Genomic DNA, 22,811 nt, shown 5'->3' with positions numbered 1-22,811 from the left:
TGTTGCTCTTCTCCATGCATTTACAGAAGAGACTTCGTTGATGTGGCAATGAAATGTTTTCACTTTAAGGGCAAGAAGCTATGTGCTAAGAAACTGTGAAGATGCCCTATTGGCACATTAAATAACACCTAAATGGTTAATAATGGGAAAAGAAAAAATTATCTTGAAGGTCAGTTGTCATAGCTACAAGTTAACAGTTTGGACATACACTCAGTGATTGTCACCCAGGAATAGGAGCTCTGGATAGTAAATCCTCACTTGTGGTCTTACCCAAACAACAGAAAGGCTCCCATTATGGCTCGAACACAGCTGAATGTTAAAATACCTGACAAACTCACTGCTGTTTATTTAGTTTAGCATGGTTAGGAAGCTGAAAAACGTCTGCCTATTTTTTGCATGTGCATAAGACATTGTTTAGGGAACTGTAGAGCTTTATAGGATGACAAAAATATAAAACCAGAATGTATATGTAACAATAATGTAATAGCTTTTCTTTTGCTAGCAGTTTTTCCTATATACACACATGGAGGACTTGTTCTGAAAAACTGTTGCTGGCCCACTGTGTTCTTAGTGATCTTGGAGCTCCAGTTCTGACAACTCTAATCACAAAACGAAAGAGGTGTATTAAAAATTCATTAATGCATAAAGCTATAAGATGCATGGGAGAATTAAGGTTTTGTCAGAGCAGATTTTTGCATTTCATCTTCTATTTATCATGCTGATCCTTCAGTAGGATAATCTTATAAATAGCAAATCATTAATATGTTTAGTTGTCTGCAGAGCTCTAAAAGCCACTTGAGAATGGTATGGAGAAGTTATTCTTGTTTTGTTTCTGGGACAGACAAAAGAAGAAAAAAGACTTGTCTCTACAACAGCATTCTTTTTTTCATGGTGATCACTTAAAATGAGAGATAGTTCCATGAGAAACAGAGAGAAATAAAATTTTTTCAGTTTTGCAATATAGCACCCTATAATCACTATATCACATGATGAAATATAAATAATTTCTAAAAAAATTTATTATCATATGAGTGGTATTAACTCAGTCTATTTCAGTTCATTTCTTCTCCTGTTTCCGCAAGGTGGAATTATTTATTAGTTATCAATAATGTATGCTTATGTGTATTGTGTAGACTTCCTCTGTTTAATTCCCCGATACATTTATCAATAGTTTTGACTAATCTTTCTGATTTCTGTGTTCTGACAGACAAGTGATTTTTATTCTGCAATATATTTATTCCTTATAGGAACAAACTTTTTCTTCTGTGGTCTCAGGTCAAGATCGGAAGCTCTTCTGTGGACAGCTGTGCGGGCCACAGAAATTTTATTGCATGAAGCAAATAATAAGCATTGTATTTTTTATGTGCAGTGTATTTATTATCAGTACTTATTTCACATGTTATTATATCACAGAAACCATTGGTTGGCAACTATCAGTAATAATGGATCTCTTAATAATTGAAAACATGAAAGAAAACATTTCATTATACAGGAATCATAGGTGAATCTATGATATGAGTAGTTCCTTTCTCTGTGACCAGATCTGTCACAGGTTACCATATCACAGGTTAGCATGATTTTCAATTGCTTTTTTTCCAGAATAGATATTCTGATAGAATTCCCAATGCTGTTTATCTAAGTTAAATATAGACTAGATGTTATGCAGAAAAGTGGGATATGGCTTTTTGATCTCAAAGGTAACTTGCTGTGTTTGGAAAAAAGAAGTTCTGTTTTTCAGACTATTTGAAAAACTCAAGACACCTGAATTGTGGAGTATGTAATAAAGGCGAGACAAATCTCACAACTAAACTTGGATACATTAATTAGTGGAGTATTGGTACCATTGTTTATGCTTTTGTAAGTTGTAAAGAAGTATCCCCATTTCATCAAAATGTTTACTATAGCCTCTGTCCCCACTGTGGATGAACCAAACCAAACCAAGAGATTAACGTAAATCAAGGCTTGTATTTAAAAAAAACCAATCAAACAACAAAAAGTCTCTATTATCTGCAGTAAAGTTTGAATGAGGAAGATACCTAAAACCTTTCCTGGAGTTTTGTAGGCCCTGTGCTGAACTAGAAGTGGTATGGGGTGCTTGTAGTCACCTGAAAAAGCAAAATATAGGACAAACATGGGTGTCCACAGTGCGTCAGCCAGGGCTCACTCTGGATGCCAGTTATTAGGATAGTGCTCCTATCATGGCATTCTGCTGAGGAAAAGAGTATTTCACACGAAAGCATATCATTGCAAAAACAAGCTATCAGTGTTCAGTACAAAGCAGACATTTTATTTGGTCAGAAAAATGTTGTCATTTGCACACACTGAGTCTCAACTCCTTCAGTAGCACAGTATTGACTATAATATTTCTATACTTACAGGTAATTTTTCTACTGTTTTTTCTTCAAAATGTTTTTTCGCTCCTGATTAATACGTTTACCTTTCTTCTTCCACATTTGTTTTATTTTATTTCTACATAACATCTGCACATTCTTCCTGTATATTACATTAGTGCATCAATTTGCCTTGTTGTCTGTGTTGCTTTGCATTTCGTTCATTTGTCATATTGAAAGATTCAGTAATAAAGCAAAAATCTATTACTGAGAAAGCCCACTGTATTTGGGAAAGGTTCCTCGTGCTTTCCAGCCTAATACCCATGAGAGATTAGGTAACAATTAAGGTATTAAGTTGTTAGACAATACCCTTTTCTTTTTGAAAGATTGAAATAGCTCTAAAACGGTCCCCTGAGACAAAGAGAAATTAAAACTCTTTTTGAACAGAGTTTTGCAGTTAATGTGGATCATGGCTTATTTGTAGAAAGAGGATTTCATGCCTCAGACTGTAAAAGCATAGAATGTTGAACACACTTTGACAAAGCATAGAATTTATCATTTTGCCTAGTTCATGCCTTAGTGTCTGTTTAAATGCATTTTTGAAGCATTTTTTTGACCAATTTTGTGGTACTACTTATGTCAGGACCAGGGTGGTAACCATTCCCGTCTTTCTTTAGGACATCCAAAGACAAAGGAACCAGTGCTCTTTTTGAGAGAAGTTTTATGATGGTGTTAGGAAAAAAACATGGTTTGTGACATAATTGCGCTTTGGAGATCAAAATAAGAAACACAACCAAGTTAAGACCAGATGCAGTAAGTCCCCAGAAGCTTACCCAATTTACTTTCCAGAAGCGCTTTTTCTACCCTAGAGACAATGGTACTGGTCTCTTTCTCTTAAGTTATGCAGAAGGAGAAATGTTGTGGCTTCCATGTGTGTGTCTGGACCAGTCTGATGTCTTATTCAGTAAGTTACTGCACAGCAGAGGCTTTTATAAGATGTCTGCATCTGTGTCTGGGTCATAACCAGCCCTATGTGACTTCAGTCATTTTTAAAAGTCCTGAAAGGTTCAGATAAACAGTAGGAAACAAAGTATATACATTCTATGCCCCTCGCAATTATAGTGTCTTAACATACCTTCTGAAATTCATTAGATGTAATATGGTCTTGCCAGAGCTCGAGGGAATATTCTTTCTCTTATCACTTCTAAGAGGATAATCTCATTTCAAACCCCCTTGGTTCTTTACTGTGAAAAGCACTTTCAGAAAAGTTGTACTGTGTCAGTGATGCACTCCAAGGTTGGTCTGAGAGTTTGCAAATCTGTTTTAAGGAGTAGCGCTGAGAGTTTGGGAAAACTAACCCAGTGGGCGAGCTCTCTTTTCTTACAAGACACCATAAGTTGACACGTTTACTCACTCCCAGCAATAATGCAGTGAAGGCATACTACCTGACATCCCACGGTCAGAAGAAAAGAACCTCTCTTGCCTAACTGCTCATTCCCTGCCATCAGGATGATATTTTATTGAAACACAGGACTTACCATGCATCTCAACAGAACTCTCCTACAACTTCCTCTCTTGCCATCTGGCCAGTGCTTTGTTATCTAAATTATTATAAAAATAATTCAGCTTGAAGCAGGACTATTGCCAGTATTTGATCACATCTGCTGTTGCTCAGACATTCAGACAGTGCTTGTTAAAAAATACTGTGATGTTGGCATAGGATAATGCTTGCAGGGGGAAAGAAATCTCTGACAGGATAGTTTGTTGTGGACCAGATGGTGATGGGGATCTCCATAGCAAGGGTCTTCACCTGGATGAGGTGATATTCTCAAAACTGTGTTCTGACCAGTTCTTATAACCTCTTTGGTCTGCGGTCCTGCATGACAACTCCAGGATGTGCATGATTCATCTCTACTGGCTACTATAAACTACATACAAAACATCTAACTACATTAACGGTGTACAAAATGCTGTCCTATGTTACCACTTCTACATCCGCATTAACAATTTTTATTGAATAATGACAAGTTGTCTTCTCTGGGTACAGTTCAGTCAATTCTGCACTAGGAGACACCTGGGGAGTCTGTGTCTCATGTAAAAGACACATACCTTGGGGATACATATTAGCAGCATATAGACAAATCATCTACCTGCTCCATTAAATCAGATGTAGCCTTTTATCTCCTGGCTTTTTTACACAACCTTGTTATTGTTATTGTTTTTGTTTCTTTTTGATTATCATTAGTTAGTAATTTTAATACTGGAGGCTCTTCAGACTGATTATGTTGTGGACACCTTAGGATGTCGATCATCTCCTCAGGCAGCCTGGTGTATACCAGGGAGCCAAGAGGAAATACCTTGATTGTAAAGTTATCTAGATTATTTTCAAATAATTGCAAGAAAATAAAGCAGTGAACTGATATTCTCAAATGCAAAACAGCAATCTTATTGTTATACTGATTCACAAAGACACTGCATTTCATGTTGAAGTCTTATTATTGTGTTTGTTCATATTTTTCAGATACATCTGCATTTCTCCTCAGTGGCATTTTGTCTTTTATATTAGATACTCATACATTCTCTGAAAATGTAAATACCATGAACTCTTCAGACTCCTCTCACTTACTAAGTTAAAAAAACTATTCAAAGTCAATAATATTTCTGCAAATTGAACATCGTACAATAAGTCTAAGAAATATAAACCAATTCAGCTGTAGGATTTTTTTTTTTTGTCCCCAATGGTGTGTTTTTAGATTTTGGAACTCAGCTATGAAACAGAAGTGAGATTGTATGCTATATTTTTTCCTTCTATCTTCCCCAGAGTTTCCCAAACCCCAGTGCTATTCAAGATTTTTAGGTCTTTCACCTCAACTCTTGTCGCAGATTGTAGATGAGCCAAATCAGATTGGAAAGTAGGTTGTAGGATTTTGAACATGAACTATATGAATGTTTTGCTTTTTAGGGTGTAACTGTTTGTAATTATTTTCTGAAAAGGTTTTGTTACAAAGGGTAGTGCTCACCAAAGACCCATGTTGTACTGAAGCATCCTCACAGCAGCACAGACCAATGACCTGCCTGGCTCAGTTTTCTGACTTAGATAACAGTCAGTGTGGAATATATCAAAAGACTTTTAGAATTTCCCGATAGATAGCTGTGGAGAACAAACTGACCATTTCAAATGAATAGAAGAATTATAAAATAGTATTAGCAGGAATAATTGGATTTATTTATTTATTTGTTTGTTTGTTTGTTTATTTACTTGAATTTGGGGCTTAGGTCTCTGAGTGTTTTAATTATAAAAGAAAATCTAGAAAATTAATGGAAAAGTTGTGTGTATAAGTCAACGGTCCTCACACTTACTATTCATCTTCATTTCCTCAGTTGTTATTACTTATGTATCCTTTTAAATCACTTTTTTCTCCAATACATGGAACTCTTTATTTTGAAGACATACTAACTGGAGAGGAGAGTCATTCATGCTACAAATGTGTGGAGCTGTTGTCTGAGTGTTACAGCAGAGCAGTGACATGAACTGGATTGTTTGACCATAACGTTTTCTAGTGAAAGACACTAATCTGTAGTGGGAAGCAGTATTATCTAGAAAAATGAAACAACCAAGATTGAATTTTTAAATAAAATTTTGAAAACTTTAAAATTTTTTTTTTTGATTGAAAATCCCTCATGTCTCCCAACCTAGGAAGCCTTATTTAATTTTACTCCAAAACCACTCCAAAACTAGGTGGCTTACATATGTACACAAAACAATTCCTCATGATATCTCTTTAATGTGGTAGAAATACTTTGAATCTTAAATGTACATTTGTGGCAACATAAAATGACATTGTCATGGCACTGGACATATGGTCTTCATTGCTGTTGTACAGTTAACATGCCAGTTCACATAATACCCTCCTAATCTCTACGAAGCAAGGGTCAGATCTAAAGCCAACAGATACAAAATGGGAGTCTTGTGGCTGTTGACTTTAATACGTGTTAGATCAGGCCTTAATAAAATCAAAGCTCAGTATTCACATTTGCAGTCACTGACTGCTGTGTATTTAACATGAGGAACACCTAGTGTATGATAGCATAACAGATTATAAGAGGGTGACAGATTTATACTAATCAACATATAGGTTTTTTTTCTAAGTTCATGAGTTCAGAATAAAAGCATGAAGCATGCACTATTATCTTTTTTAAACTGTAGAAAAGTTGAGAAAAATGGATGGAGGTACAAATAATGATTCTAACAATACAATATGATAGTGCTTAAAGGAGGCCGCTAGTGTTAAATAATAAGAGTATATTATAATTTTGACAGTAGTAACACTGTCTCTCCACTGAAACAACAATAAATGGAAGCATCCTGTTCTTTTGTGAAATAAAGGAATGTGTAGCTATAGGATTTATATGTTAACACATGGTTGTTACAGGCAGAAAAGTGTTACTCAAAGTCACAGATTGTAGGTTTGTGGGAAAAGGGGCTTGAGTTAGGGTACGAGGAAAGTTAAAAATCAGAATGCTTTGGGGGTCTCACAGGAAGGTCAGATGCACTGAGTGTGTAATAAGCGGGAGGCAATGCAGCAGCCATTATCTTCCTTCTGACAAGAGAGCAGCTCACTGACCTGGCATGCTGACAAATGGAGAGGAAAACTCTGCACTGAGATGTAAATTCCCCACACAGGTCCCTCATGAATATCCTGCCTCCAGAATTCAAGCCAGTGACCTGGAAAACGAGGTTCCTCCCCAATCAAAATGACAGGCAGAGCTGGTTTCCTGTTAGGAAGACTACTAGGTGTGTAAAAAAATTATGATTTCTGAGGAGAAAAAAATGAGATGTCACACAGAGCAAAATATTACTTTCAAATGGTCCGCTGCAGCTCCCTTGAATGGCAGCTGTTAAGAATTCAATTGTGTGTATGACACACTGCAATGCAGGATGGAAGTTCTGTTGGGGAGCAAAAATGAATGGAAATTTTCAATTCAAATACTCATTTGAGAATATTTGAATATCTGTCATTCTTTATAGCCTAAAGGTTAATTCTTGAAAAGAATTTCCATTAGCAACACAAATTGTAACCTTGTCAAAGCCTCTTATGTAATGCATCAATTCTGAAAGACACACTCTGCAAAACTGTACTACTAAATACATAACCTTGGTTCATGGTGAATATATACTTTTAGTGGTTTCCTTGATTTGTCAGTTATTTGTTCAAGATTTTATGGTTTTGTATATGTACTTGTGTCAGCATGCAGAGAACATGTCGTAAATGTTACTATAGTTCTTTTGCATATGTGTCTTCTGTTGCTATGCTCTCTTTATTTTATAGATAGTAATTAAGAAAATTGTATGATGCCATTGCAGTTAAACAAGACAGATGGCTGTCTAAGGAATCCTGTTCTGTATGAGAGGCTTCTTCTCTTGTTCTGTGCATGTATGCCTACTTTATATCAGGATCTCCATATTTATATTTCTGTAGGTTCTGATTCTTGTAACGAGAAAAAGGAATTATGATTTTTCTTTCTGAATGACGATTTAGGTCTTAATCCACCAACAGTCCTGAAGCAGATCTAAGTGAATATTTTGATGAATGCTATAAAGTTTGGTATTAAAAGGTGCCCAGATTTGCTGCATGTATTGTGTACGTGGTGAAGGTAAACATTCACTTAACCATAAACACAGGAGACTGACAGCCTAAAGTTACTGTGGTTCTCTAATTGACAACGTAATTTAATTTAAAAAAAAATTTTAAAACTACATTAGTTCATTGTATAGCTTAAGTTTTTACTACTGTGGCTAGGTTGGTTTTGGTGTGAACACTTCAGACAAAGCCATTACAAGTTTTGCAGAATTATGAAATAATTTGCTACTCATGATTACAATAAAATCTGTTTTCCATAAAATACTTTCAAAAACTTTTGACTCTGTTTTATGGTGAATTTAAATAATTTTCTTTGCACTTCACCATGATCTCTCCCTGCATTTCATTCTGAGTTGTACTATGCACTGATCTGATATTCACGCTGTTTCTGCTGCCTGGTACAATCTTTGTTAAAAGACAGCATGGATTGAATTTACACACAGAGCTCAGACAGAATGAATATGTTAATAAGCTCCAACCTCAGGTTGCACACTCAAATTACTATCAATTGGGCATGCAATTTTTCCAGGCTATTTGTTCTGAAAGTAAGTACTAAATTATGCATTCAATGTAGTGTCATGTATGAGTACAAAAGATGAACTTGCTCAAATATTTCCAAATGGGAATATTTGTGTGTGCAGATATGATGCAATTCAATTATTTGATGTGCCCACTTTAGCAATTTGAAAACAGGGAGACAAAAAACTTATTCTATTGGAAGGGGGAATCAGATGCTCCAGAGGCAGGCTACTGAGCCTATAGTCAATATATGTATTTCAGCTATACAGCATCAGTGATCAACACGCCCTTTCAAATCTCTTAGGTTGGACAGACCTTGAATAACAGTAGAAAGCAATTAGAAAAACATTATTGTGAGCTGGCCTAGTGAGGGATATATTGTCAAGAAAGTGTACTGCTCGTAGCTGCTGCCCATCCTCCTGTGAAGGCTGTCTGCAAGCCCAGTCAGAGTTGCTAGAAGACAGACTTTGGTAACAAATCCAGGATACTGAAAAAAGTTCAAAATTGTCCAAGTAAAAGACTATAGCAGGCAGTATATCTACTCTGTTGTTTTGGCTCTCCTCTTTCATGACCTTGGTTTCCTTAGCCAGTTGTTCAAATGTGTCAGTTCATTTTTCGAATAACAGGTATGAAGTACGACAAACTGACATGCAATAGGAATATAGGGTGTATTTTATAGGGTTTGTTTTCAATAGTCTATAACCCACATATATTCTTTGAGTTTGTAGCTCTACACTTTTTTACGTTATAGCTGCCAGCCTTGTATGCTCTGTCTCATGCACTCCACTTCAGATACCATCAATATTGTTCTAAGGCACTGAGACTTTGTAAACTGTAAAGAAGATCTCCCAAAATAATCTACATGGATTAACAACAAAAAGCAACTACATATACGTAGATACATATATAAAAGCCAATCCCATACTTCCAGTGCAATGGGAAATGAGTGGGGAAGGTCTGAAGAATGCATGGAGCAGACACAACTGTGGGAGAAAGAAGGACGATGTTTTTGCAACCATTTGGATCATGTGAGAAGAAGAGAAACAATATTTTGGATCCTTCTGGAGGATTGTCGGGAAAGCTAAGTTCTACAAACAGAGATAGGAGCTCCAGATCTACACTTGCTAGACTGATGTGATTTGAAGTCATAAAGTTGCCAAAGAAAATAACTTTTTAATCAATACTGGAACAGGTTCTCATTGAAGGGCTTGGAATATTGGCCCCTAATGCAAAGCTGTGGACTCATTGCTAGTCATCTAAGTAACCACTTCATGACACTGGTTTTCCAAGCACAAAATCATTTCTCAGTGAGGGTTAAATTGTCATGAGTTGTGGTTGCAGCTGTGTCCCTGGATCAGCATTGCTAGTACAAGTCAGGTGCAGGCATCTGCACTGTAACTTTGAAGTCCTATAGCAATGGTTCTTGGACTGATGAAATCTGACTACACAGGTGGGATCTCCTTTTCTCAATGAAAGGTGGCACTGGTCTGAAATGGACCTTAGGTTATATAAACGTCTCTTGAGTATAGGATGCAAAGTTGCTAAATTGTATCTCATGGTGTGTGAATGGATAGCTGTGAAGAGTAGAGGGATAGGCATCAAGACAGAGATCATTCAGTTGTCACAATATGTGATATGAAGTTGACCAGTCTGGTTCTGGCTGCTTCAGCTGTGATGGTGTGCACAGAATCAACTGAGATTATTTGACTTTGGAGACAAGGTTTTTCCACAATACAGTGAACCCTAAAAGCATCATAGAACTTCAGAACCTTTGCTTGTCTGTTATCCTGTAATTATAATCTAATACATTCTTCTTTTTAATGTGGTGGTAAAAGCACAGAAAAGTTGTTATATTTTGAAAGTTTTAAACGGTAAAATTTGAATATCTACAGTTAAAAATTTACCTGCATTTGTTAAAGTCAGTAAGTGTTTTTCATTGTTCAAAGAGAAGGGGAATTTCACTCATACTCCCGGAAAGTCTACTAAATAAGTTTTCATAGAGACCCAATTGGAATTTGAAACTTCCACTTCAATCTGGGACTTCCATTTCCAAACTGAGGAGGGGTAAGTAGGGGCTGCTTGCTGAGACAAGCATCTGCAAGAGACAGCATGGAGCTGAGCTTGCTAAAAATTGCTTTCAATTTAGTTATACTGAATTAAATTAAACCACAGCCAGCATAGTCTTGTCTGAATTTTTGGGTAGGAAAATTCTCTTTAAAACTGGTTTTCAATAAATTCAGTTTATAGTATATGTTCTGATTCACACACCCAGGTTATGGGAACCAGGATCTGAACTGCAGTTGTTAAGAACAGCAAATTTACTGTCAGGAACTTGAAACATGGGGCATCAGTGGCATGGTAGTTTCAAACTACCAAGACACATTGAGTTGATTCGTTTTTTTTTAATTTTACGTGGTGGTGCATTTTCAACCAGAGTAAAACCAACTATTTGTGTGCCCACCAATGTTCATAATATTTTTTCAAAAGATGTCTGATAACTAGATATTTATTTTAGATGATAATCTGAAACCTATAGGTGAAAGATACTGAATTGGATCTCCAATAACTTTCATGTCAATCACCAACTGACTTCTACAGAAAGCTGTGGAGGGTTAATCCAATGAGTGCCACCAGGAACAATATTTAATTGTAGTTGAGAAGTGAGAGAGTGAGAGAAAGACTTACCATGCAGTCTTTAGAGGTTTTGAACGCTAGCTGCCTATACTTAACACAGAGATAATCTTGAGGACACTTAGCTAACAAGAACTATTCTGAACTTTATATCCTCACAAAAAAACTACATTCAGTCTCATTTATTACTAAAACAATATTTGCCCACCTTCATAATATGTAAGCATTTCGGTTGTTTGAACACAACTATTTGACTTAGAAACTGAAAGGTCAGATACAGAAGAGAATTTTTATAGTATTGTGAATAAAATGCTTGTGGATGATGCACAAAAGATCATCCCTTCTCCCACAGTTGTGACTACCTAACACTAGATTAAATAAAATTAAAAAGTGAATACACTGAAAATAGCTCTTTTAGTATAATTAAATCATGCTTAAGCTCATTTTTTAAAATTGGATATAACAACTCTTATTTTCATTCTTCTTACCTTGCTCATTTAAAAGGTTTAACATAGGAAGCACTCACAAGATGTTCTTGGAAGAAAGTTTAATGGGACTCACACTGCCTGTGCTCTCACATCTCTGTGGGTACATGCAGCCCTGTGCACCCCTCCATGTTCCCCCAAACACTTCTACTCTGAAGCCTTAGCATAGATAAATGCACGTGAGTTTCTGGTTGTTTTGATAATACAAAGACAACCACTTCAGCTGAAATCTTCAGTCCATACACAGCTATCCATGTTAGGATACATTAATGTGGATCTAGATAGAATGAGTTTTGTGCGACATACCTACAATTTTCCCCAGGTCTCTCTCTCAGCACTATGAGATTGTGATGGTAGATCTCTTCAGATTTTGTAGCCAGCAATTTGATGAAGAATGGCCTCATGGACTGAAATCCTGCCATGTATATGCCACATCTGTGGAAAACGATAGGAAAAATATTTTAAAAATTGGGAAATTATTGAATATTTTTCATAAGAAGTTTTATTTCAAAGACAACTATCTACAGGTTGTCAAAAAACATTGTATACAAAGCTATATTGGAAACACGATCTTCTTATCTCATATTTAATACTTACACTTATTTGTTGTAGTAGTTATTATAACTACATAGAAGTATATGTAATAATTATAATTGTATTTAGTTGAAAATTTCCAAAATGAGACCAAAGTCAGGTTTGTGACACATGTACTTATTTGCCATAAACTTGAAGTACCAGCCAAAAAAACAATATAAACTTATTGTTTTACGTATATGTTCCTTAAAGAGTCATGGGAAACATATAATACTGCAGAGTGAGAGTGCAGGATCCTATAAAGAGAGCATAATTCACAAATATAATAGCTTGATGATAATCTCGCTGCAGAACTTCTCTTAGATTTAGAAAATAGTGTGGAAAACCATTCTACAGCATGGTGTGTTTACAGTTTTATTAAATAATTAGTAGTCAGGATTGTTCCTGGTTCTGCTGGTTTTAATTACACGTACGCATACGTGTATGTAGGTCATTAAATTTATGTGCAGCATTTCTAAGAGAATAAAATGCATGGACAGTGCCTCCAAGTAAGTTTGCTTTGGGACTGACATGTAACACGACTGTTGCGTTCCATTGACCCCATGTTTGTCTATATCTTTTACTTTGATGTCATTTGTTTTTCTACATTCACTCCAATCATTTTGCTGTTTAAAAGTATTAACTGTGTCTTTCAACATTAATAAAGGGCTTGTGAACTTTATACTAGCTACCTATTGTAATAGCAAACTGAAAATGATATTAGAAGAAAAGTACTTGCATACAGAATAACAAATGCTTATGGGACTGGGCTGCCTGAAAGGAGAAGAACCTAATACATTTGTTTCTTTGTGATCTTCATGCATCAGACACACTGAAAGATGAGAAGGGCTTATTTTCAATATGAAATGTGATAAAACATCTATTTTTTTTCTACTGTGCATACACAATTTGCAGTGCAACAAAAACTCAGGTTGCTACAACACAGCCCTGACCTTACAGTATACGAAGTGACCAGGGGATGCCCTGTGGAGTGCTTTTATTTTCTGAGCCTTCACTGTGACTATGACATTGCTGCAGATAGACCTCCCTCTTTGAAGCAGGTTTTGGCCTTTGAGGAGACGTACTGAGGACTCAAGGTGATGACAATTTGAGTGACAGGGTCATTTCTGCTTTCCTAAGGACTTTACCGCATCATGCCATCTCTTAGACAGGCTTGTTCCATTAGGACAGAGAAGGCAAAGAAGATGGGGAAAGTGTACTAGGGAAATTTCCAGACACAGTGGAAAATTTCCTTGACTATGTCCAGAAGTCAGCTATCCTGTGAGATTTCCCATGTTTGAAACAGGGTCCTGTGCAGTGGCAGGTGTGGGGTCATGATTTTCATGAGAAATCTGCCCAAGGATGTGAACTAAAAAGAGAAATCTAATTCCAAATACAGCTACCAGCTCTCCATCCAGTGTTGTCATCTTCCTGACATCTTCTGGAGACTTTGACATTACTTCACTTGCTCAATGGAACTGCCTGACATAGACTCTTCAATCATCACATTTGTTTTTACAATTTGTATTCACCTTTCACGTTTGATTTACATTTTGTTTTTGTCTGATTTTAAAAACATGTTTCTTCTACCCAAACCCAAGAAATTTATTTTGAAATATTTTTGTAGTAGTCGTGAGCCTCAAGTAAACAGTATGACAGGTTCAGACCACATCAATGACTATAGAGTTAGAGGCTTGTGTTCTTTCTTTGCTCCCTTGTGACAGGTCAAGGAGAATGAAAAAGTTCTGATGCAACATTAACATAATTTGGGGGTTTCTCTGATGATGCTGTAACTGCCTATGTTTTGCAGTATAAAAAATTCGATGTTATACAAAACTTACCATATTATAAAACTTTCCATGTCATATGGGAAAAAAAACAAATTCCTGTTTGCTTTTTTTTTTTCACTAGAATAAAAAAGTGATTTGGGACTAATTAAAACAGTCATATATGCTGCTATATTTACATTTTTATGTATTTGATACCATACTATCTGTGGTCAACATAAATGTCATTGTGATAGATCCCTGGTTAAGTTAAAACTAAGAGAAACACTGAAATATTAAAAAATGGTTGATTTGACTTGGAGTTACTTCCTACATTGAAAATTCATAATCAGATAAGAGGCTGACAAATGATGGAAAACTCGAATCTCTAAAATACTCTCACAGAAATACCTCTGATACTTGACTAAATAGAACAATTACTCAAAATGCTGAATGCTCAGTTTTGTTCTGTTTGATGCGTTTGAAAAAATTATGAAAAAAAGGAGCAGAATCCTATCCGATGTTTGAGAGTAAAGTAAATAGGATTGAATCTCTGCATGCTTACAGTAGTTAATATGTAGACAGACCACTTTTACAGAATTAGTTTGGCTCCTGTTCAGAATCTGGCAATATCCATATTAAATTTCCATTGAAATCTCTTGTACAGATGTGTAAGTAGAGGATTAACATATTTTTCTACTGTGTTCCTAGTATTTATCTTGACAGTTGACTTCTCTACACAGAAAAAAAAGTATAATATCGTCATTTGGGCCACAAATGAATTATTTTCTAGATAAATAACGAAACCTTTGGTTTTAGAGATAAATACAGCCACATTTTTCTAAATGTTTTCATAATGCTATAAAGGTTAGAGAGGAAAATTCAGCTGGAAACAGAGGATTTGATAATTTTTTTGTCTTGTGTAAGGTATTTCAGAAAGGCGAAAGGGCTTTTTCGTGTGCATTCTACAGTCAAGATAGGAAAAGAAAACCCACTAACGTCAGCAGGAATGGGACTGGGCCCTAATACAGCAAAAAATTTCCCTTTTTGCAACAGGGAGGAGGGCAAAATCAACAACTTTCAGGGATGAGTTGTGCTTCCTGCAGGGAGCTTCATTCAGAAACAGTTTGAAATTTTTTTGCTTGTGAGAAAGGGTAAGGATGAGAAGATGAAAATATTTCTTCACGAAGTGGCCAGTTGTCAGAGTAGCTTAGGTTGTACTTTGTGTCTCTTCTCCTCATTGTCCAGGTATTTTCTAATCTCACACAATCACTAAATAGGGGAAAACCAGGATTTGGTTTCACAGTTTTCCTTTCCCTGTTGTGTTATTTTAATTTTATATCAGTCTTCTGGTGGAATACCCAATTTACCATTCACTTTGCATTCACTACAAGCCTGTGTTAAAATAGTATTATTAAGCTGTTTCACAAAAATTTCAGGTTTATACTCTCCTACATGAGGACAAGGTGAAATACTGATAGGTCTAGGAATTCTATAAACATTGTTGATTTAACTTGATATGATTTTATAGAAAAGTCATTAGTGGTTGAAACACATTAAAAAGAGCTTTATTCCACAGAATAGGTAAGCAGCACTCTATAAATCAGACCTTCAAAGTGTCTTTGTCTTATGCTGGAAAAACAACTACTGAGATAGCGGAAAATCACTACCTTCTTTTCTTTTTTTAATTTATTTTATCCAGAAAATACAAGATGCATTGCTGTCTCCTACAGATACCATGATGGAGAATTCTGCAACAGATATAATTTCCTATTTAATATCATACTCAATTTTTTGAAGGAAATTCATTATTCTGTGACAGGTGAAAGCATATTACACTACAGAGAATTTAGTAGGCTTATGAATATTGATAAGCATGCTTTTCACAACTGTACAGCAGACAATCAATTTCAGTGATTTGCAAATACAGTAGATTATAAGGTTTTCTGTTTTTTTTGTCCTTTCTCTAGTAAATTTTCTATTCTGTTTTTTTCCTTTATATTATAAAAAAAATTAGAAAATCTTCTTCTAGTGTTCTAGAGGCTGCCAAATACCACCCACAATTAGAAAAACACCCTGCTCTTTGCAGACCACCCTTCAGCCATCACAATGACAAAATAATTGTAGAACTTGTAAGATTAGACAAACTGCATGGGAACAGGACACTCAGTCTTTGACAGCAGCTAGTGGGCTATTAAGGAAGTAGCCAAGTAGCGGCATGCTGTTCTGACACTTTTCTTGCTGCCGATGAATGCAGAGTGACTCCTCTGAGTGAATGCCAAGGCATCTTGATTAGCATAATTAGAGCATACCTTTGTGGCACAGTTATATCTGTATGAAGTTCCAGAAAGCAAGGCTTGGTTGCAATTGGTGATATGCCTCATTATCTAAATACACAGCTTCTGAATTCAAAGGCTGTCAAGTGAAATGAAGTAAAACTGCACTTTACTTGTCCTGATATTGCCTGATTAAAAACTTAAATATATCTTTTTTTCTCATCAGCTTAGAAGAAAAGTTGTGCTTTATGCTGACTTTATGCTTTATATTAACAGCTGAGCCAGATAAAACATTTTTCCTCTACAAAATTCCCCCAAGTGCCAAATGCCTAAACAATAACACAGGTAAGAAAATCACACTAATTACTACGCTATTGTAGGTCTAACTGAAGGGGCAGAGCACCCTTCAGCGCACGGCCCATTGTGCCTTTTCAAATGTACCAATATATTAAAGTGAGATACAACATAGGTACGATGCCTGAAACCCAGGAGTCTTTGAAAGCCCTCACTGGAAAGTCTATTTAAAGAAAAATAGTCTAATCCATTATATAGTAATAACAGTTCTTTTCCTTCTAAAGAGAACCTTTCAGCAGAGTTAAAATCTTTTCTGCTGATATCCTCTCGCTTCACGGCTCCTATTGTTTTAACTTCTCACCTCTCTCTGGGTGTCTCTTGGCTTCTCCATCACACCTCCGTTACACACAGACAAAAAGTGACTAAGGCTGCATTTCTTGAGCTGAAGTTCTTCAGTTCATTATGTCATAAAGCATATTTGAAGTCTGTGTCTGTAGAAAACTGAATCAGGGAGCAAATACCCAGTTATTTGTAAAGGGTAAACCTGATAAGAGCATATTAGATGGGCTACAAGGCTAGCAGGGTGGTGCCTTGTGCCTTTACAAGCCTCTTTTCAGGTAGCTTGGCTCATTCTACATGGCAATAGACCATGCATGGTCCATCTATTAACTGGTCATGGGCAGCCCTCCCTTGAGTGGCACAAGAGCAGGAGCACCAGCTCAACCGGTCTTTGATCAGTCTGAGGAACTGAAGCTTGAGAAAACTCTTCCTCACTTCTTCTCCAGATGCTTGCGGTTGACACCACTGTTAATCTTTGCTGACATCTTCCACTTTACTCAGTATTATCTTTCAGGTCACATATGGATGTTGCTGTTTCTCATATTTGTAAGAATTATCAATTTTTTTTTGCTTTACCAGCCTATTCAACTCCTCCTTGTCTATTCTGTACACTACACAGTGAGCTTTTTCTCATATCAGCTCTTTGAGAAAGGGATTATCTTCAGCTATATATTGTACAGCACAGGCGTAACAGAGCTTCACAATGTTTTTCGATATTCTTCTGAACAGGAACTGGTCAAAAAAACATAGATCATTATTCAAAAATTTGCAGTGTAAATTGCCCTCACTTTGTATGGATCCAAAATAACCCACTTCAATTTTTTGATATTTTTTACTGACAATTTGTGAAATTACCTGCTTTTTGTTTTCAAAATCATTACAAAAACTATAGATTTGTATCAAGACATTGTTTGTCAAAGGTCTGAAAATGAAATCAAACATTTTTCATTCTTGTCCAGTTCTCAGATTAAACGTATTTTATCCACAAATCCCCTTTTTCTGCTTTCCTCCTTAAAAAAATACCCTCCCCCAAATAAAAAGTCTTTTCACAAGCCATTACTGATCTCTCAGCAAGAAATGCCTTGTGATTTTTGAACCAATTATCCATGTGCTGTATTTTTCCGAGTTCAAACCTGTTCTGGTGAGCTTCTCCCTTTACATACAAAAAAAAATTAATAAATAAATATTTATTTAATTAATTTTATAAATAGAGATTTTTTTATTTATTTTTATTATTTACTTAAATTAATATTAATAAATAAATAAACAAGAGGAGCTAGAGACATGCGCATGCCTGTAAGACTATGATCTTATTGAGATCACGGAGCCATGGTGGGATGGCTCCTGTGACTGGAGTATTGGAATGGAGGGATACAGGGTGTTTAGGAAAGACAGGCAGGGGAGACAAGGAGGGTGTGTCACCCTCTATACCAATGAACATCTGGAGTGCATGGAGCTCTGCCTGGGGATGGAGGAGGAGCCGATGGAGAGCTTATGTGTCAGGATTAAAGGGAGGGCAGAGACAGGTGACCTTATAGTGGGCGTCTGCTACAGGCTACCTGACCAGGAAGACTGAGTGGATGAGGGCCTCTACAGAAAGGTGTAGCCTCACGTTCACAACTCTGGTCCTCATGGGGGACTTCAACCACACACATATCTGTTGGAGGGACAACACAGCAGGGCGCAAGAAATCCAGAAGGTTGCTGGACTGCGTTGATGATAACTTCCTTCTCCAACAAGGAGAGGTGCCATGATGGACCTTGTTCTCATCAACAAGGAGGGGCTGGTGGGCGACGTGAAGCTCAAGGGCAGCCTTGGCTGTAGTGACCATAAAATGGCAGAGTTCAAGATCCTTAGGCCAGTGAGGAGGGCGCACAACAATCTCACTGCCCTGGACTTCAGGAAAGCAGACTTCGGCCTCCTCAGGGACCTGCTTGTACCATGGGATAAAGCCCTGGAGGGAAGAAGGACCCAGAAAAGCTGGTTAATATTCAAGGCCCACTACCTCCGAGCTCAGAATCTACTCACCCCAACAAAGAGGAATTCAGGCAAAAACACCAGGAGGCTGCATGGATGAACAAGCTGCACCTGGACAAACTCAAACAAAAAAAGGAAGCCTACAGAAGGTGGAAGCAAGGGCAGGCAGCCTGTGAGGAATACAGAGAAATTGTCCAAGCAGTCAGGGATCAGGTTAGGAAAGCTAAAGCTCTGATAGAATTAAATCTGGCCAGGGCTGTCAAGTTGTCCTGGTTTGGCCCAAACCAGGCCAATTAGTCTTAGAGAAACCAAGGTCACTGCTAAATTCCTCACTGCTTATGAGTGAAGAGCCGAAGGGGGTTGTACCTGCAGGGAGGAGTGGACGGGGCAGGTGACCCAGGACTGACCGGCAAGGTATTCCATCCCATACATGTCATTCTCACTTTCCTGTTTATCACTAACCCACTGCCTTCTGGAGGTGGGGCCCAGGAGGGAGGGGCCCTCCTGTCTCCCACTGATTGGTACCAGCTTTGCCAAATCTCCAGTTAAAAGCCTGCAGGTGTGATGGCAGGGGAGCTACTGCATTTTCCCCTCTGCCTGTGCTGGGAGGAGCTACTGCATTTTCCCCTCTGCCCATGCTGGGGGAGCAACTCTGCCTGAGGAGGATTTCCAAGCTCTCAGTCTTGGATTTGTATATATTTGTATATATTTGATTATTTCTATTATTATTGTTATGATACTCTTTTTCATTATTATAGTTTATTAAAACTGTTTTAACTTTCCAACCCATAAGTCTCTCTCCCTTTTCCCTTTCCCTTTCCCTTAGCGGGGGGGAGAGGGTTAACAGAGAGCATCTGCCACCTGGTTAATAGCTGGCCCAGCTTTAAACCGTGACAGATTTTATTGGTGCCCAACGTGGGGCTCGAGAGAAGCTCCAACAGGTTGCTCTGATAAGTTGAATCCTGGCTCTGGTGGGAGGAGACCCGGAGACCTCAGCTGAGAGAGTAACAGATTTCTTCCTTTGAGATTTACGAGGGGTTGGGAAGTTAAAACAGATAGTGAAGATGGTGATGTCATTTTTGAATGCTGTGTTATCTCATCTTTTTATGGAGTTTCTTTCACAGTTGAGTATTGTAATGATGCCTTACCTGCCGTGGGCACTGTGTTATTGCTTGCTTCTTATGAATGTTTACATGCAGTTTAGCAGTGGGCGCTGGTCGAAATGTATTGTTTTGGTATGGGGTTTGATACTGATTTATGCTGTGATAAACTGGGCAGTTAATATTCCGATCTCTTATCTCTATGACACAATGATGGGCAGCTTTAATCGCGAATCAGTAGCAGCGACTTCATCTGCACGCTCCAGGCGTCCTTTAGCTGATTCTGTTAATGATTACACTTCCAGTTTTACTTTGGGAAATAGTACCTTCTCCTTTTCTGCCAAGCTGATTCCACTAGATTTTGCGAAATTAGGATGGTGCTGTCTAGGTGGCATGTTTTTATTTTTGGTTGTCCTGAATGTGTTTCTGATGTGGGATAAGATTAAATATCGGTGCAGGGACAGTTGTAGGTGTTATGCAGCCACCTCGGATCCTACAGTGTGTACTGCCGCTACAGCCACTAAACCCACTGAAGCCTCAGCAGCCTGTACCACAGCTGCTACACCCCCCAAGATGGCCACTGCAGCTACTCAGACTCTCAGCACTCCCCCGACAGCCACTGCATCTACTCAGACTCCAGCATCTATCGAATCTGTACCAATTGCTCCTGTGACCAGGAAGAAATACCAAAAGAAATCAGCTCGTGAAGTGAAGGATGATGACTCGGAGCCTTCTAAGGCAGAGCCATCATATGACCCAGGTGAGGGCCCTTCTCAGGCAGAGTTAGGGGCTGACACAGATGGGGGTTTCCTCGATCGTACTTTTAAAACAGACCCGTCACAGAAGAAAGGTCCTTCTAAAGCAGAACTATCACAAGAGGAGGACTCGGACGTAGAGATAACCTACCACTCCTTATCCCTGAAGGACCTGAGAAATATAAGGAAAGACTTCAGCCGTTATGACGGTGAACCTATTATTACCTGGCTGCTCCGATGCTGGGACAATGGGGCAGACAGCATGCAATTGGATGGCAGAGAAGCCAGACAGCTGGGATCCCTGTCCAGAGATGGTGGTATTGATAAGGCGCTCGCAAGAAAGTCAAACACTATCAGTCTCTGGAGGTGACTCTTGTCAGCTGTAAAGAGCAGGTATCCCTATAAAGATGATGTTATGAGCCACCTGAGCAAATGGACCACTATAGAAAAAGGTATTAACTACCTTAGAGAACTAGCTGTGCAAGAGATTATTTATAGACACCCACGGGAAATTGTAGATCCTGTAGATCCTGATGAAGTGGAATGCAACCGATCCATGTTCCGGAAGGTTGTGAAGAATGCTCCACCGACATATACCCATACATTGTCAATGTTAGTATGGGGAGAAGATGATATGGCACATTCTACTGTGGGCGAAATGGCTAACTGTATGCGACAGTATGAAGATAGTATTTCTTCCCCACTGCAGGCACGCATCTCGGCTGTGGAAAAACTGACTAAGGAGAACAAGGACTCATTTAAACAACTGTCAGACAAACTGTCCAGGATCGAGAGTAAACTTGACTCTCTACCTACACAGGCGCGCGTTGCAGCTGTTAAGAGAAAACGTTCTCCTACAGGACCAGCTCAAAGGAAACGGAACACATCACGAGGTATCCTGTGGTTTGCCCTGCGTGGTTATGGGGAGGACATGAGCAGATGGCATGGACAACCTACCAGTACCCTACAGGCACGAGTACGTGAGTTGCAAGCTAACAGAAATACCAGTGAGAATTTTCCTAGGAGGATGGCTGCTCCAGCTACCAGTGAGCAGGACCCCAGTCAGGGGAGATGGGCCTCAAATCACTTTTTCCCAAGTGTGAATAGGAGAAATGAAGGTCCAGTCCCTGTGAGCAGCACGAATCCATTTCTTAATTAGGGGAGCCATGCCTCCATCCAGGTGGAGGAGAGGGACAACCGAGTTTATTGGACTGTGTGGATTCGATGGCCTGGCACATTAAAACCACAAAGGTATCGAGCCCTGGTAGACACTGGTGCACAGTGCACCCTAATGCCATCGGATCATAAAGGGGCAGAATCTATCAGTATTTCAGGAGTAACAGGAGGATCTCAAGAGTTATCTGTATTGGAGGCCGAAGTGAGCCTAACTAAAAATGAATGGAAAAAGCACCCCATTGTGACTGGCCCAGATGCTCTGTGCATCCTTGGCATAGACTACCTCAAGAGAGGGTATTTTAAGGACCCAAAAGGGTATAGATGGGCCTTTGGTATAGCAGCTGTAGAGACTGAGGACATTAAACAGCTGTCTACCTTGCCTGGCCTCTCAGAAGATCCTTCTGTTGTGGGGTTGCTGAAGGTTGAAGAACAACAGGTGCCAATTGCTACTACCACGGTGCACCGACGACAATATCGTACCAATCGAGACTCCCTGATCCCCATTCATAAACTGATTAGACAATTAGAAAATCAAGGAGTGATTGGCAAGACTCGCTCACCCTTTAATAGTCCTATATGGCCAGTGCGAAAGTCTGATGGAGAATGGAGATTAACTGTGGACTATCGTGGCCTAAATGAAGTTACGCCACCGCTGAGTGCTGCTGTGCCAGACATGCTAGAACTTCAATACGAACTGGAGTCAAAGGCAGCCAAGTGGTACGCCACCATAGACATTGCTAATGCATTTTTCTCTATTCCTTTGGCACCAAAGTGCAGGCCACAGTTTGCTTTTACCTGGAGAGGTATCCAGTATACCTGGAATCGACTGCCCCAGGGGTGGAAACACAGTCCTACTATTTGCCATGGACTGATCCAGACTGCACTAGAAAAGGGTGGAGCTCCAGAACATTTGCAATACATTGATGACATCATTGTGTGGGGAGATAC

Source organism: Nyctibius grandis, chromosome Z (assembly GCF_013368605.1).
Source record: "Nyctibius grandis isolate bNycGra1 chromosome Z, bNycGra1.pri, whole genome shotgun sequence".
NCBI lineage: Eukaryota > Metazoa > Chordata > Aves > Nyctibiiformes > Nyctibiidae > Nyctibius > Nyctibius grandis.
Note: the sequence above shows the minus strand (reverse complement) of the source record.